Source organism: Triturus cristatus, chromosome 10 (genome assembly GCF_964204655.1).
Source record: "Triturus cristatus chromosome 10, aTriCri1.1, whole genome shotgun sequence".
Taxonomy (NCBI): Eukaryota; Metazoa; Chordata; class Amphibia; order Caudata; family Salamandridae; genus Triturus; species Triturus cristatus.
Window position 1 is genome coordinate 583,094,588 of NC_140593.1, and position 19,174 is coordinate 583,113,761.

Consider the following 19,174-nt stretch of genomic DNA (forward strand, 5'->3'; position numbering starts at 1 on the left):
ACCCCCTTAAGCTTCCGTGCCTTCACGGCAACTCGGAATTGAGGTTGTCAATAGGGGGGCCCCCATTGAGCAACGAACCGATCCTGAGAGGCCTACGTGGGACCTGACAGAATAATCTGCCTTAAAATAATATACCTCTCCCGGTCGGTTCATTGTCACCATGACCACCCTAGAAGATGTGTTAGCCACCTTAGTAACTCTCCAACAGGAGATAGCGGATTCCCGAAATGAGGTAGCAGCCTCTAGGGCTGAGACAGCCGCGCTACAGGACTCCGTAAATAGGCTACAGCGGAACCCCTTTGACGCCCATGTAGGGCGTGGAGCGAGCGGTGGTGTGTTCCAGTTTGGAGCCTCCGCTACTCCAACGCCATTAACGGTGGAACTACCCACTCCCATTCCCTTGGCTGCCCCTGAACGTTTTCAGGGAGACCCAACTAAAGTGCAAGTCTTTATGACGCAAATATTGTTGCATTTTTCATGCAAACCAAAAGCCTTTCCTACTAATCAAGCCAGAGTGGCCTTTATGATATCATACCTAACAGGAGAAGCCGCTCAATGGGCTGTGCCTTATGTGCGCAGAGACGACCCCCTGTTATATGACTGGGAGGAGTTCAAGAAGGAATTTGAGACTGTATTTGATCGCCGAGCGGCCTCGTTTACATCAGATAGAGAGCTGCTAGAATTAAGACAAGGGAATAAGGACATAGTTACCTATGTTAACACCTTTCAGAGGCTGGTGGCCGAAACACAGTGGCCTGAGGAAAAGAAAGGGGCGCTCTTCTATCAAGGGTTAAAAGACGATCTCAAGGACGTAATAGCCCAGATAGACCCCAACCCTCCACGTGCATAGACCTAATCAATCTGGTATTGAGACTAGATTATCGGTTAGGAGAACGGAGAGGGGATAGAAAGAGGGTAGAGAGACCACCCATGCGCTTTGACCGCAACAGGGGCCTAGGCGGTGGGTCGGGAGCTCCCGTAGAACCTATGGACATAGGGACCGTAAGGGCTCCGCTGACACCAGCTGAGAGAGACAATAGACGTAAAGCGGGTCTATGTATGTATTGTGGTAAGAAAGGCCACTTTGTCCGGGAGTGCTTGGCCAAACCAAAAACTGGATTTGGGGTGGCGAAATCACCAGGACACACTACTGAGGAAAGTAAGGGAAACTAATACACTCAGGGACAGCCGAAGGGAACTCCTTGAGTGGTATTCGTGTCCCTTCGTTATCGAAACAGACGGTATACACTCCACAACATATTTTTCTCCCGGTACACCTTAGAACCCCCAAAGGATGGCAACCTATAGACGCCATGATTGATTCAGGAGCCACAGGGCTATTCATGGACCGAGGGGTGGCTTTAAGCTTGGGACTCATGTTAATGGCCAAAGACCATCCCGAGGAGGTTTTGGCGGTGGATGGAAAGAAATTGAGCACGGGTCCCATTGAATACCACACCAAACCTTTGTTAATGCAGTGCGAACATGACCATACCGAGACGGTGCGGTTCAATGTACTCCAGGCTCCTCAATATGGAGTGATACTGGGGCTCCCCTGGTTAAGACTGCATAACCCGGCTATTGATTGGAAGGAAGGCAAGGTGAGGTTTAACGGATCATGGTGCAAGGCTCATTGTATGGGCATTAGTCAGGAAAAAAAGGTAACCCTGCTCTCCTCCTATTGCTTAGCGACGGCCGCGGAAACAGATGTTCAACTTCCCTCTTGCTATGCGGATTATCAGGACGTTTTTTGTGAAACACTGGCAGACACTTTACCCCCACATAGGCCTTACGATTGCCGCATAGATCTGGTACCGGGGGCGTTGATACCCTGTGGACGCTTATATGCATTAACAGAGGCCGAGAACACACACTTGCGGGAATATCTGGACAAGTACCTAGAGAATGGGTTTATCCGTCCCTCAAGATCCCCGGCGGCATCTCCTCTCTTTTTTATCCCTAAAGCCAACGGAGAAAAGAGGGCTTGTATAGACTACCGCGCCCTAAACGATATCACGATAAAAAACAGGTACCCCTTACCATTGATCCCTGTACTTTTAGAACAGGTCAAAACAGCAGTTATATACACTCGGCTTGACTTAAAAGGGGCGTATCACCTTGTGAGGGTAAGAGAGGGGGATGAATGGAAGACTGCCTTTCGTACACGTTATGGTCTGTATGAATATACCGTGATGCCCTTCGGACTGTGCAACGCTCCCGCAGCCTTTCAATACTTCGTGAACGAGGTGTTGCGGGAGTACTTGGACAGATTCGTGGTTGCCTACATCGATAACATCCTCATCTACTCTTCATCGGTTGAGGAACATCGGGTGCATGTCTGTCAGGTCTTTGAGGCATTACGAAAAAACAACTTGTATTGCAAACTCAGCAAATGCGAGTTTCATGTGGATAAGGTGGAGTTCCTGGGGGTAATGCTAACACCCACCGGGCAAGAGATGTCCGATAGAAAGATCTTGGCGGTAAAAAACTGGCCCACACCTGCCAACGTGAGGGAGGTCCAATGTTTCCTTGGATTCGCGAACTTCTACCGCAGGTTTATCCACGGATTCTCTAACATGGTGGCACCCATTACAGCCCTATTACGAAAGAACGTATCGTTTTGCTGGTCTACAGAAGCAGAGAAAGCCTTCCAAAGCTTAAAAGACGCCTTTGTTACCGCTCCGGTGTTGACTCACCCTGACCCCGAGCGTCCCTACATTGTAGAGGCGGACGCCTCTGATGTCGCCATAGGAGCTATTCTCTCACAGAGGCATAAGGTCACCGGACAATTACATCCAGTAGCCTATATGTCCAGGAAGCTAAACCCCGCTGAAACCCGGTACACCATAGCTGAGAAAGAACTTTTAGCCATTAAAGAAGCCTTCATGGATTGGAGGCACTGGTTGTTAGGAGCCAAACATGTAGTCACGGTCTACACTGACCATCGCAATTTGCAGTTTATGCGATCCACCCGCATGTTATCTCCTAGACAGTTGCGCTGGATGTTGTTTTTCTCGGAATTTCACTTCATAGTGACGTATCGCCCAGGGACGGAAAACAGAAAGGCCGACGCCTTGTCAAGGCAAACAACCCCCCTAGAACCTAAGATGACAGCGCAGCAGGCGATTTTGGACCCACAAAAGGTCATTGGAGTAATACATACGGATGCCTTCCTACACAAGATAGTCGTAGGAATCAAAACCAGTTACTGGAGAAAATGGTTGAAAGAGCATCCACAATGGAGCCTCCGCCAAGGTCTTCCGATGAAAGGCAACCAATTGCTTATACCAACCCGGTCCTTACGTGAGGAGGTGTGGCAGATGTGTCACTCTACACCCAGCGCTGGCCATAATGGTGTCAGAAAAACACTCGACCGAATATCACGACAATTTTGGTGGCCCTCCATAGTGAAAGACACCACGGACATGATAAGGCGCTGTGAGACGTGCGCTAAGGCCAAAACAGATCATGGGAAGACGCAAGGTCTACTGCAACCTCTCCCCACACCTATGAAACCATGGGAAACCATATCCATTGATTTTATAGTGGGTCTTCCAAAGGACCAAGGCTGTACCTCCATAGTGGTTGTGGTAGACAGCCTCACCAAGATGGGACATTTTATCGCGTGTGCCAAAGAACCAACTGCAGGGCACTTAGCCAAGTTACTTCTGGTCCACATCATAAGACTTCACGGACTCCCGGCAAATATTGTTTCGGATAGAGGCCCTCAATTTACAGCTAAGTTTTGGAAGGAGTGGTGTAAGGCGTTACACATGAAGTCCTCCAAATCAACTAGCTTCCACCCCCAATCCGATGGGCAAACGGAGCGACTAAACCAGAATCTAAAGCAGTATCTACGATGCTATGTCAAAGACAATTCGGATTCCTGGGTTGAATGGCTCTGTTTGGCCGAAGTGGCATACAATAGCGCCAAGCACCAATCTATGCAGTACACACCCTATTTTAGCAACTATGGCTTTCATCCCCGTTTTACTTCATTGATCCACCCTGTGGTAGGGCCTGAGGTACCGGAAGTCGGTACCCGAACCAAACACATCCGAAGGGTTCTACTGAGCACGTATAAAAACTTGGTGAGAGCAAAAATAACGTACAAAACCATGGCGGATAAGCACCGTAAGCCAAATCCTCCTTATCAGCAAGGTGATGTTGTATGGTTATCCACCAAACACATACGATTTAGGAGATACAGCATATTCAACCCCAGATACATCAGGCCCTACAAGATCAAGAAAGTTATCTCCCCACGGGCTATGATGTTAGCGCTGCCAAAAACGCTTAAAATACATCCGGTGTTTCACGTATCGCTTCTAAAGCCATCCTACACCCCGGTAAAAAAGAAACCGTCTCCTGTCTGGATAGACAACGAGCCGGAGTATGAAGTCCGGGCCATCCTCGACTCCAAAATGCGGGGATCCAAACTCTGGTACCTGGTATCATGGAAAGGATACAGAATGGAAGACAATTCATGGGAACCTGCCACGGGGGTACATGCTCCCCGATGTGTAAAAACCTTCCATGCAAAACATCCCCATAAACCTGGCTCATGGCAGAGGTCTCGGGGAGAGGGATGTGCTGTCACGATTACTCACCGGACCTCTGCCCCCTCGACATACTTCCTGAAAGACGCAGCCCGTTGGGATCGGGCCGCGAACCAGTCCCGCGAGATGCGGGATAAATGGGGGACTACCGCAGCCGCCACAGAACTACAACTCCCATCAGCCTGTGGGACGGCGACGCGCGCGCACAGGAAGTGACGCAGCGCGAGAACCAGGAAACCATTTAACCCGGCCAGCGAGGAGATACGCTCGCAGATTATCCTGGAGCTGACCTGAACCTCGTAGCAGAACCAACGTGGTGTTCCCCGGGTGCGGTAAGGGTGTCAGTGACACCGCCAAGAGTCCTTTCATGCACACGTTCGTGCTGTCTTCGAACTTGGAACTGCCTAAACCGAAAATACTCATTAGTGAGACTGTAGTAAATACTTATCCTGCCAGAGTGAGTGCGTGGATGCGCTCAGAAACGCTTGACATTTACCAGGTGGTATGACTTAAATACCACGCTGTGGAACTCATTGTACATCCTTATTTATGCCTTATCAAGAGTCAAAGCTCAACGCCTAAGGTTATATGTGACGCCTACTATGTATCCATGATGTATGTGTGTGTTTGTGTCGTCTTCTAGCTGGGTGTATATAGAGTGGCCGCTAAGCTGCAGCATAAGACCTTCTTTCCCCAGTGAGGCCTACCAGCACACCCTTTCTGGTGGGTACATGTTTACGCCCTATGAACAGAAACACAAGTATATTCAGCTGCTACACAAACAGGGGAGTTTATGTGTTGTTTATGTATCAACAGTCGTTCCCTTGGAGTAACGTATACAGACCTGAGGCTTCCCTGAGCACCCCGCATCTAGCTGGCCTTGAAGAGGCTTTTGACAAACCTAAATCGCCCTTCTTCTGGCAAAGCTAGATTTGGTTATTTTCCTTTACAGGTAGACCTAATTGTTTATGTGAGACAAGTGGGTGATATTATTGTTTACGGTAAAGAAGTTAGTGCTAACAAACCCTGTGCTTCCTTTACAGATCTCCCTCCCCGCTGTTCCCTTCCTTTCCTGCCCCCCGATTGACCCCCTTAAGCTTCCGTGCCTTCACGGCAACTCGGAATTGAGGTTGTCAATAGGGGGGCCCCCATTGAGCAACGAACCGATCCTGAGAGGCCTACGTGGGACCTGACACATGGTGACAGACAGCCTGAACGATGGACACCAACACTGTGCTTAGTTCAGCGTTGGAAACGCTAACAGCCTTACGAATAAAAGTAGAAACCTTTCGTGGCGAGAACTTAGAGCTCCGCCATGAAATGAGTACGATGAGACGGGAGGTTGCAGGGTTAACCCGCCCGGGGTCTAGTGAGGTTCGGGGAGCCCAATATATAAAACCTTGGACGCTACCACCGCCCAACCATCAGGGGTAGGAGGAGGACAGGTAGCGCAGGCGACAGGGGATGGTTCGAGCCCCTCAACCATCCAGGTTATCCAACCCCCACACCTGCCTTTAGCGCCACCCGAAAGGTATTACGGAGACCCAAAGAAGTTTGGTATATTCTTGGGGCAGTGCAAGTTGCAATTCATGTGTAAGCCCGAAGTATTCCATAACGATCAGACAAAGACAGCATTCGTCATGTCCTATCTGGGTGGGAATGCGACTAGTTGGTCCTTTCCCCTCATTGAAAGGGATGATCCAACCCTGAGAGATTTCGACACTTTCTGTGACGAGATGCGCAAATTAACTACCTTCAATAGACTCGTTTCCGAAACAGACTGGCCCATGGAAAAAAGATCCTCCCTGTACTACCAAGGATTGAGAAGCGAGCTTAAAGACGTCTTGGCCCAAGTGGTACATCTGCCGTCAGCCTGTGATGAGCTAATTGATCACGCGGTCCAACTCGATCATAGACTACAGGAGAGGAAAGGAGATAAACCTCGTTCTGATGTTCGATACACTCTGCCTCGCTCCCGAACGGCCAACGAGGGCTCTACCCCTAGCGCAGAAGGAAGTGAACCCATGCAGATAGGGGGTATCAGAGGACCTTGACCCCAGAGGAGAGAGAGAAAAGAAGAAAACAACGTCTGTGTTTATATTGTGGGAAGTCTGGTCACTTCATTAAGGAATGCAAAGCAAAAAGCCGACTTCCGTATCGAGACAGCAAGGGAGAGCAGAAAGTACCTGCGATGGTGTACTCCCCCGATGTATCGGAAAACTAGAGTGCCCAAACACGATTCAGACCCCTTGTTTGAGGCCACGAGAGGATGAGGTCTGCCATGCAGCGGTTAACACCGTCCAGAACGCTGTTGCCCATATCAATGTCTACGTTACCTTGGATGTACCGGAAATAGGCCTGAGATCGGTGCATGCTTTATTGGACTCTGGAGCAACAGGCAATTTTATCGATCAAACATATGCACGAGACATAGGCTTGCAGGGTGTTAAGAAGATAATACCAGAGATGGTTAAAGCTGTGGACGGCTCAGAGTTAACATCAGGGCCCATAAGATATCATACTCCTGTGGTTCAGATGAGAATAGGAGCACACCACAGGGAATTCATCCAATTCGATTTAATCGACGCCCCCCAGTTTACCCTGATATTAGGCATGCCACGGCTCACGCTCCATGACCCTTTAGTGCAGTGGACAGCAAGGATGGTTACATTGAACTCTCCCTATTGTATGGAGCATTGTAATTCCGAGACAGTACAGACACAACCAAAGACTACCAACCCCGCGGGGTTTCTAGCCAACAGTAATGTACCCGCCAGCGTGAATTGTACCACGATTCTACCTAACGTATACCTGAAATACCAGAATGTGTTCAGTGAACAGGAGGCTAGTAATCTACCCCCTCATCGGGAATATGACTGTGTTATTGACATCGAACCTGGAGCCAGTATCCCGTGCAGTCGCATATACGCCCTCACCGAAGCAGAAACGGAGTATCTGCAACAATATCTGAGTACACTCTTGGCCAATGGATTCATACGTCACTCTACCTCTCCAGCGTCATCCCCTCTTTTTTTCATTCTGAAGCGTGAGGGAGGCTTAAGGGCATGTATCGATTATAGAGCCCTCAACCGCATTACAAAGAAGAACAGGTATCCTCTCCCCTTAATTCCTGTACCAATCAAAAGGGGCCACGGTGTTCACGAAATTGGACCTCAGGGGAGCTTACCATTTAGTACGAGTGCGGCGGGGGGATGAATGGAAGACGGCCTTCAGAACCAAGTTTGGCCTCTATGAATATCAGGTAATGCCGTTTGGTCTCTGCAACGCCCCCGCCGCCTTCCAGTATTTTATGGATGAGGTGTTGAGAGGCTTATTGGATGTCTCCTGTATCGTCTATATCGACGACATTCTAGTGTATTCCTTCTCCATGACCGACCACGTTAAGCATGTCTCTGCTGTAATGGAAAGGCTCCAAAGGCATTCTCTCTATGCGAAACTAGAAAAATGCCTTTTTCATACCCCTGAAGTGGAATTCCTGGGGTATGTCATAGGTCCAAAGGGACTCTGTATGGATACGAAAAAGACATTGGCCATTCGGGAGTGGGTATCTCCTTCCTGTGTAAAGACCCTGCAAAGCTTCCTGGGGTTTGCGAATTTTTATCGACGATTTATTCAAGACTTCTCGAAAATCATTCAGTCCATGATGCAGCTCTTGAGAAAAGGGGCGGTGTTCCACTGGTCACCACTAGCCGAAGACGCCTTTCAAAACCTCAAACAGCGTTTTGTGTGCGCCCCTGTCTTACGACATCCGGATGCATCACAACCCTTTATCCTAGAGACGGATGCTTCATATTATGCAGTGGAAGGAGTACTGTCACAACGCCACCCAAAGAACGGTCAACTACATTCGGTCGCCTTCTATTCAAAAAAGTTAACCCCTTGTGAAATTAACTATACTATTTCCGACAAGGAGCTGTTGGCCATCAAAAGAGCCTGCGAGGAATGGCGACACCATCTGTTGGGAGCCAAACACACCACAGAGATATATACTGACCACAGAAACCTGCTATTTTTGAAAAGTGCCCGAGCCCTGACACCTTGACAACTTCGATGGTCGCTATTTATTGCGGACTTTGATTTCATCATCAAGTACAGACCGGGCCCCCAGAACGGAAAGGCAGATGCGCTGTCTCGAGCCCCGTCTGCCGGAACCATGGTGCCCAAGGAAGAAGAACCTCCCGTGGTCATGCAGAGGACGTCCTTTCCGATAGAGACGTGGCAATACTTTCCTCTCACGACTTTTGTACTGAAATAAAAGAACACTCCTCCTTAGTCGATCAGACATCCTGGATACAGGAAGCCCCCCAACAACGACATGAGAAAGATGGATTCCTATACCATGAAAACAAACTCCTTTTGCCTACAAGAATTCTCCAACAACAGGCCTTACAATGGATTCACGACTCCACCTTGGGGAGACATCCCGGAATACATAAAACGGGACTTGCTATATCCAGATATTTTCGGTGGGAATCTCTACAGAAGGATGTGGCCACATATGTGTCAGGATGTTCCATTTGTTCCCAAGCCAAGGCACAACGTCAACGACCTAGTGGGTTACTCAGACCAATACCCACACCACCAGCCCCGTGGCACAGAGTCTCACTGGACTTTATAGTAGAAATGCCGCAGAGCCAGGGGCATGACACCATTCTAGTAGTAATCGACCATCTAACCAAGATGGGGCACTTCCTAGCCCTTACCAAGTTACCCACTTCCAGTACCACAGCCTCTGTTTTTCTACAGAACATCGTTAAATTACATGGAGTGCCATCAGTCATCATCACCGATAGGGGAACCCAGTTCACGTCCAAGTTTTGGAAAAACCTGTGTGACATCATGAAAATTTACGCCCGCCTCTCTACCAGCTATCATCCCCAAACTGATGGGAAAACCGAAAGGCTTAACCAGACTCTTGAGCAATACCTTCGTTGTTTCACGCTTCAACACCAGGAAGAATGGAGCGGATTACTATGGTCCGCTGAATTTGCGTACAATAACACTTCCCATTCCTCCCTGGGATGTTCACCGTTCTATTGCCTCCAAGGGTTTCATCCCAACATGCTACCTTTTGAACATCCTGTAGTCTCCACGCATCCCTCTATACAGGAGCACCATGCACACCTCAAACAGACATTAAACACGGCCAAAAGACACTTAGAAGAGGCTCACGCTAGAGACAAGAAACAGGTGGATAAAAAGAGAACGCCTGAACCAGCTTATCAAGTAGGAGACCGGGTGTGGCTTAGTACCAAACATTTAAAACTCAAGGGGAATACTCGCTTACAGCCTAAATACATAGGACCCTACCTAATTGCCAAAGTCATCAATCCTTTTGCCATGAAACTAACACTGCCACTACAGTGGCGACTCCACCCGGTATTCCATGTCTCCCTACTCAAACCCTGTCACCCAGGGACACGGGTACCAATCCGACCCTCAGTCATAGAGGTAGAAGGGGAAGAGGAGTACGAAGTACATAGCATCCTAGATTCCGAGGTCGTCAGAGGACGAGTGTACTACCTAGTTGATTGGAAGGTGTATGGTACGGAGGACCGGTCATGGGAACCCAAAACCAATCTCCATTGTCCCCTATTGGTACGGCTTTTTCATTCCCGTTACCCCCTGAAACCAGGCAATCCGTCGAGACGCCGGACATGGGGAGGGGGTACTGTCATGTCCCGGGTGAGGAGACACGCTAGAGGGGGCATTGAGTAGAGTGTGAATGCGAATGCGGTAGGGGGACTCTGAACCACATCTCCCATGTCGCAGAGGAAAGAACTACCGCTCCCAGAATCCCCGAGCAAGATGCGAGTGGCTTACTTAAGCGCCGCTCACCAGGAACGGCGCTTGCCACTCGGCTTGCCACTCGGAACTCTTCCGGGTTTCCCCGCGGAGCATATCTGGCCAACGCCGAGTACGTTACTCGTGAAAGCGAACCGTCAGTCGTCGACGGAATTTCCACCGGGCGCCTGGCCCGATCTTAATTAACATTTGCTGCAGAAGCGCGTGGCGCTACAGGGACCCCTGTGGACGCCTGCGCCCTTACCGCTCCAGGGCCCAATCACCGGGCGCGTGGCCCGTGTTCCATCGCCTTATCTGGGGGAGAGCGCATTGCTCTACGTGAGCTGCTTAGGGCGCCTGCACCCCGGACCACCATTACGAGGACTGGAAGCTAGTCAGCGGCTCCTCGTCATCGTTACTTGCAGCGCGTCAACGGACGCGAAGACTCGACCCTGCTGAGAGCGTGCCGGCTCTTTGTTTACCTGCACCATAGCGTTCCCTGGCGCTAGTAGTCTAGAGCGAGGGTGACTTCAGTGCCTGCTCCCCACGGACACCCGGGAGAGGCCTGAAGCGGCACTTACAGGGCTTTGCTGATCCGGTTCCTTGGTGAGGTAACCAAGTGAGGACAACAGGCGTGGATCCAGTCCCTGCCCGCTGAACTCTGCAACCTTGGAGATAAGTACTTTCTCAATATTACTACAGACCATTGACTCTCTGTTATATTTTAGAACCTGCCTGCTGGACAGAGGATGATAAGCCTGTTTTCTGTAAGTGTGCGATTCTGAGGAGCGCAGGGAGAGGGGAGGTATGTGCTGAGAGCGTGCCTGATGCATTGTGTGTTTATGTCTCACTTACAGGGCCTCTGGGGTGGCGCCTAGCGAGAGACTGTCTATCTAGCAAGGACTTCCCGTGCCAGAGTATACCAGCAGTAGATTATTTTGTTTAGGTTTCTTTGTCCCTTTTTTTCCTTTCCCCTAGAGGGGTGGTATACGTGTTGTGTTAATTGAGCATGCATGGGTGTCACCCTTAGGGGGAGAGGGTCATTTAGCTGCGCATCATTCCTGCTGTACCCGGCTGCCAGGTGAGTCCTGTCTCCCTCTACGTGATAGAGTGTGAGTAAAAGTAAGGCTGGGTGTTTGTGAGTGTGCTTTTTGAGTGGTGCTAGTGGTGTGAAGGTTTTGAAGTGGGTGGGTTGTGGGTGTATGTCTGAGTGCAGTGTAGTGTTGTTCTCTGCTGGCAGGTCTGTTAATTTTGCAAAGGATCATGGTATGGATTTTGGCCCTTTATTTAGGTGGAGTTGTGGGTGTGTCTTAGTTTGAATTTATTTTTGTTGGCTTTTGTCAATGCTTGTTTGGCCTTTTTATGTCTTTTTTTGTTGATTTATTTGGAGCATGATGGAGACGTTCAGTTGACAGGAACGGACGCTTGTAGCATCAATTGCGGGGTGATCCGAGTCGGTCACACTCGCATTGTGCTATGTTTCAGCATTCGCTATTCCCTATGTTCTGTCCGTTTCGGTTTTCTGTCTTGAGCTCCGTGCAAGTCGTTTTCATTTTCCACGCATTGCATCGTACTTCGCCGGTTGTACGGCGCGTGTTCGTGTCGGTCGGAACTATTCCCTATCCGTGTCGGTCGGAAGGGTTCCGGGTCCGTTTACGAGGGAGTCAATGTTTTCCGTACATTTTGGCCAGACTGAATGTACTCCGTGCGAGTCGTTGGTATTTTATGCGTGACGCATCGTACTTCGCGGTCGTACTGCGTCTATACACGTCGGTCGGAATTCAGTCCTAGTCAGTGTCGGTCGGTACGGTTTCCGAGCCGGGCCCTGAGTGTGATGTAACACTACAGTCAACACTGAGGGGAGTGCAAATTGTGGACTGCATGTACCACGATGTAAAGCAGCAAACTTTTCGGATATATGATGCAGTGTCTGGCCACACCCTTTTCCCTGCCCAAACTGATTTTCATGACCTACTCTACCATTTATCTCACGTTCCTAATGTTCCTTTTTGTAAAAATTGCATTCCGGCCGATTGATTACACTTCATTCGGCCTGAGCAGAAGATTCCGGCCCGATCCAGAAAATATGGCTTGAGTCGGAGAGTACGACTTGAGCCGGAGATTCTTGCCCGACTGCAGATGTAAAGCTACGACTTGTAAATGACCTATGTGAATACCAAAAGTCATAAAGTTCGACTTTTGTCTCAGATTGCCTTGGTGAAATGGGCTCACAGTGTTCAATGTTATCGATAGAGCAGTTCAACTGGGAAATAAGTCTTTCCCTTTCCAGTTTTTACCGTGCACCAACAATATTGCCACTGCATTCACCTTTGTGCATAAATAATAAGGCTTGTCTGTTACATCGGTAGCGAGTGTTCAGTACTGTTCAGCACGTCTTGGCAATGCAAGAGATCTCACCATTTTTTGTGGGGCGCTTCTTTTACAGGTAATGTGGTAATGTGTTGCAGAGAAGCACAGGGGAGCAACGAAGACCTTGGCAGCTATGGGTGAAGATTAAGTCTGGGGGTTGAACTCCGCTCCGCTTGTGTAGTTTACGGAGATTTCCACACTCCGCGTTACGCGGAGCTTGCGGAGTCTTGAAAACTCCGCTGCGCAGAGCAGAGTTTTTTCCCCCGCTCACCTTCGTCAATGTCAAATTGGCGAGTGCGAGAAAGGAAAAGCCACCTCCCAGCGAGATCTTTCTTCATTCGTCAACATCAAGATGGCGAGTGCAAATGTGGAAAATCAACCTCCCGGCGAGATTTCTTAAGGCAGGCGGTCAGATTTCTCATTGCGAGTGGTCACGTATGCTCGTGCTCCTGACCGCTTGCATTGAGAAACTGCCCGCTCGCGTTCAGAAAGCTGCCGCTTGAGTAAAAATCTACTCGAGCGGCAGAAAAGAAGCAGCACCCGCTTGCACTGTGCATGGTGCCGTGCGCGATGATTGTACTGTGCAGACAAGCACCAGACACTGAAAATCACCACAAACAGCATTTATCCAACGCGGGCACCGCTTGTGGACCTCTGCGGAGCTTGGCTGAGGTTTTTTTGCATTTTGGGGAGTTCCACGTAGCAGAAGTCTGCGAACTTCGCAAAGGCTTAGTGACGATCCGTCAGGAGAGGAAAAAGGGGCGACAGGATCTAGGAAGCAGGATCGAGGTAAATGACTGTTGATCCAATGAGGCTAAGCAGTGTAGTGCTAAAGCGCATGGCTTAAATACTGTTTCTTCAGGTGTAGGTCCATGTGTCACGTGTTTCACAGCTACCGTTGCTCTTGGCACACATGGGGTAATTATGATTACTTTTGCCATTTGCAAGTGCCCATGTGCTAACCGTGATTTTGCGGCTGGATTTGGATATTTCATTGATACCATGAAAGGACACTTGTGGTAGTTTCCCAGTGATAGGTGCCTGCCACTGCCATCAGGGGCTGTGTACAATACAATGAGGAAATAAGTGCCACTTACCACTGCCACCAGGGTTCTTGAATGCATAGCGACAACAATAACTATATATGTGGCACCTATCACTGCCACCAGGATTCTGTGACAAATAAGGCATGGCCCCACTAGTATCAGCAGCCCCTACCCTGATCAGATACCATGACCCAAGCACATACAGTTTCATGCAGTGTTTATACGTGCTAGAGCACAAATGTCTGGATGGGATGTGATGCTTGTAACAGTTCTTCCCCCAAAGGCTTACAGGTCAGGGTTTGGCTGGATTGAGGAGATGAAAACATCATAAAAGACGGGGGGCATTCACAAAGAAAGCTGGGTCCCATGAACGTTCAGATGAATCATATACCTTTTACTCATCTAAATAGCATAGATTTCCTCAAATGCGTTTTGCTTCCAATATACGTGGTACTTCACATTCTTGGTGATCTCCTACTACAACAGGCTAGGGTGGAGAATCCACTCTGGTTTCGGGGTGGTAAGGTTTAATCAGGGCTACATGAAACACCAGGTGTACAGTATATTCTGAAGGTAATTGTAGACAAATGATTACAGGAGTCACTACTTGATCAATAGAAAATGGCCTATGAAGTGTGGTTGGAATTTCCGTGGCCCTTCCAAAGTTATGTTACGTGTAGAGAGTCAAACAAGGTCTCCAACATGATATTTGAGTTTGGGGCTTCTATGTTTGCTAGCTCGTTCTTTCATTCATCTTTTGTTTCTTGCTAACACTTTCTGGCCTTTAACAGAATGTCTTGTAGTTCAGCTCGTCTTTCTGACACTAAAGGGACAAATATTGATGTGTGTGGTGTGTCCATGTGAAGGGCGCGAGGATGAAACCCAATGAAATAATAGAATGGTGAACACCCTAATTCAGTGTGAACAGTGGGTGAGTTCTGCCAGTGGGAGAACCTGAGAGTTTGTTTTTGTTTGGTTGACCCGTTCTGTTTGACCATCTGTTTGGGGATGATAAGCTGATGACAGCGCTATTTCAATCCAAAAAATGGAAAAAAAGGCTGTCCAAAATTTAGATGCAAATTGGCTTGTGCGATCAGAAATGATCATGGTTGGCAGACCTTGCAGTTTCACTAAGTGATGGAGAAATACATCACCGAGCTCTGCAGCTGAGGGCATTCACTTGAGTGGAATGGAACACACTATTTTTGAAAGCATATCTACAACAAGCAGAATAGTTGTATAGGTGTTAGAGTCGGGCAGATCTGTTATGAAATCAAGACTAAGTGTGTTCCAAGGTGTCAGAGGAATTGGCAGCGGCTGGAGTAAACCAGATGGTGCTATATGTTGGACCTTATAACGAGCACAGGTGGGACAGGTAGTGACATATAGATGGGCATCCTTGCATATTGATTCCCACCAGAAAGTCCGTATATAATATTCCAGCATTTGTTTATTCGTTGATGCCCAGCAAAGGTGGTGTCATGATTCCAAGTGATAACCTGATGTTGTAGGGTCTGTTCTGGGATGTACAATTTCCCTGCATGAAAATAATACTTTTCCTGTATGGTATGATGCAGAGTTTTCAACCAGTTGTGAGGAGCATGTTTTTATAATGTTTCTTTTATAGCAGTCATAAAGTTGCCTGCAGTTGTGGCTGTCACAATTTTATCAGCTGGGATTATATTGGAAGGGGAACCAACAACGCCTGAGTCTTCAGGAGGTCCTAATCTAGATAGGATGTCTGACTGTAACTGCTTGGCTCCAGAACGGTATGTAACAACAAAGTCGAAATCACTGAAGAAGTGAAGCCAGCACATTTGGCGTGGAGTGAGTGTTTTCACAGAATTAAAAATTAGGAGGTTCTAGTTATCTTTGGTATGTTAACTCACAGCAGATGGTGACATCATTCATTAAATACTGACTTAATTGCTAGTAATTGTGCAATTTTGCTCAGCAGGAAGTAGTTTTTGTGAGTAGTAAGCTAGAGGAGGCACCCCCTGGCTCCAATTTGAATATGCAGCCATGTAATGCTCACCAAGCAAGCTTGATCTTAGTTGAGTGTTAGTACTTTCTGCAAGGTGGAGCTTCTGCAGCAGGCAGATATTTATGGAGTGTCTGTGTAAGTCTGCAAAAACTTGACGTGCCTTCAGATGGTCGTTAAGGCGACAGATGTTCCATATTAACAATTTAATGCTGTACATGAAAAAACTGTGGGCTAGTGTAATGACTATGCACAATAGCCCTCATCACAGATGTGGTGTGCCCTAGTATGTTGAAACAGATAGGTGCCAATGCTAAAAGATACAATACCCTCACCCTCCCACCACCCACAACTTTGTTGTGTACCATCCCTTCCTTCCCCAATCAAACCCTGAAAGCAACTCAGGAAAGAAATCATCCCAGGGGGCAGAGAGAAACTGGGTGAACACCCCTTACCATGTAAAGCAAGGTGGCTGAGTCAAGAATACCAATGAGCAAATTTTGGGAAAAACATCCTGTAAAGGCTCTGTGCATGATAACTGAAGTATTAAAGGTGGGTGTGTCATACAGTCCAACAGTAAGAAGCAGGTGAGGGCTTCATGGTGAAGTCGGAGTAGAAGGATAACTGATTGCCTTGGTATTGAAGTGAGCCCCGTTCCCTGGCCAGGCACAGGACCATCTTCCGGTCCTGGTAGTTCGGTAATCGTGCAACTATTGGCCTGATCGGTATCCTGGGAGGGGGCCTGGGAGGGGACCTGGGACACAGTGATCTGTGCACATGCTCTACTATGAGCACAACAGATAGACTGTCCCCCGAAGAGATCCCGGAGCATGGACTTCCATTTATGCAATGTTGGTGGATTTCGGGACTCCAGTGGTCCTGAGATTATTGCAGTGGGAGCGTGCCTCAAGATCTTTATTTTTGGTCCTGATGACCTCCAGTACTTTGTCCATTTTTAGTAGGTGCTCCCTTGCTTCAACATGCAAATTATCAGCATCTGACACACATTGCTCCAGCTGATTGAGGTGGTCATTGTGTCTGTCCACTTGCTGCTTAACCTGGTCTAGGTGGCTCCTGAGCATGTCCAGTTTGGTGTCGATGTTTTTGAGGCTAGATTGTATTTCGACAAGAATTTCTTTAATGTCAATATCCTGCTGTGGCACTGCATCAGAATACTTAGGGGATGCCCCGGAGCTCGAGTCCCCTTGCTAGTGCTACGCCTGCTCTCAAACTGCAGATTAATTTGTTTGGCTTTGTTTTTCCCCATAATGATATTAGGCAGGGCCCAGAGTTAGTAATGGTTAATATTTCCAGTGTCTGGTCAGGCGGAGCTGCCGTCAGACAACAGGGCCTGCGAAAATGGTCTGTAGAAAGTGCGCAACACACCTACTCTTGGGCCTAATTCAGCGCAGTGAAGCAGTCACCACCAGCCTTCCAATGTGATCCTCAAGAAACCTCAAAATTGGGGCCCAGAGGTGTCTAGACCATACAATGCCTCCAGTGAAGCGCCACACCCTTCATATAGCTACCACAGGTTGAACGTCTCACCCCCTTCAATTTCTCTATTCACTGCAGGCACACCAGGGGGTTCTTGTTAGGAAGGAATGTTCTGTCCCTAAGTGTGATATCCCTTTAATGCAATTTTAATTGAGGGGGTAGTGTGCCGATTGTCCACCGCAACCAAATGATCGTAATGCCAGAATCTGTAATGGCAAGCCGAGAGGGACGAGTAATATGGGGAAGGGCCACTCTCAGCACCATGGGCGCCGGACTCAATGGTGGCCTGGCTAGATTACACTAGTGTCTCAGCGGCCCGGCTAGATTACACTAGTGTCTCAGCGGCCCTGTCGATCCCACGCAGCAGTCTCCTCACCTGTCGGGCTGGGGGGAGTGCCCAAATTCTCTAAGCCCCGACCGGCTTTCCTCCACCTCCAAGTAAATGACAGTTGAGTCGGGAAGGCCGGGACCAAGGGGCCCATGCAGTTCTCTACCACACCTATGGCGATCGGTTCAGCCAGGGGGATACTGCGCTTCTCCCTACCAGCACTGTTGTAAGCAAGTTATCAGGGGCCCTCTGGAGCAGTGGCTCTTCCATCCGAGCCTGCCCACAGCGCCTGCCTTGGCGTGGCTCCCAGGCCAATAAAGCCTGTGGCATCAGCATGTTCAAAGCATGGCTACACTGCCTCCAGGTCAGCCACCACTTTCGCACCTCTAAGCCGCCGGAAGCCCTCAGTAGGTTATGATCTTGCACCCTCTTTGAGTGGGTCCATTAATCAACTCACTTTGGAAGTCATAAAGCTCACAGGTGCCAGATTCAGATCAGATTACTGGCTCAGCTGGTGGAGCCCTCTCAGTGTGCAGCCACTTTGCAGCCCAGCCAAGCTCCGCCCACACACAAGAGGTATTAATAGCTAATCCCACTCCAAACGTAACATCTAGCAGAAGGTCTTTGGCACAGAAAAACTTACATTTACTATCTCCACTCCTATATAAACCAAATTAGGGAAGGTGTTGGACCTAGGAGGGGTCCTAACTACATTTCCCACTCCAAACTATACCATCTATCAGAAGGAGTTAGACACAAGAAAACATAAACTAACTTAAACTATATGTTGGCCATTTAAAACTTTACATTAAGTGAACAAAAAACGAAATAAACCTGCATTATTGTGTAATACACACTAACCACATGAATGCTTTAATTTTCCTACAAATTAAAATAAAAACATGCAAAAACAGAATAAATGAAACCTATTTTTATTTACATATATTAAAATGAATTATATGTAAAGAAATTGTAAAAAATTAAGTAATTAAAAAATATATAACATTAGAAAATGGCATGAACAGTTATGAATATTTAAACAGTACCTTAATGTTTTATTAATTTGTACACATTTAATTTTAAAACAAAATTAAAAAAGAAAAATTAGAAAGATTAGAGAACAAATTGCTTTATATAGTCAATAATGTACATATCAATATTAATAATAATGTTCATAAATAAAGTCTTAAATAAACATATTTTTTAATTTATATATTGTAATTATAAATATGAGAATGATTAATAGTCACCTGCTTTTTTTATTATATGTATCCCCTTGTTCTGTTATCATTTTTTAATATCAATTTTAAAATACAATTTAAAATGCAATTAATATTTGTCTAAAAAATGTATATTTGAAAAACTATTTCCATAAAATTAAAATATTAATCAGTTAAAATTTGTAATTTTAGACCATATTTATGTAACAAAATATTGCAATTTTATAAATAAATATTTAAACATCTCCACATCTATTTCCTTCATAACCCCAACATCCCACTGCTAAGGGACCGATTACGATCTCACTAGGAAAGCCCTCCATACAACTCGGATCCGGAGGGTTTTCCTAGCGAATTGCACTCCATGA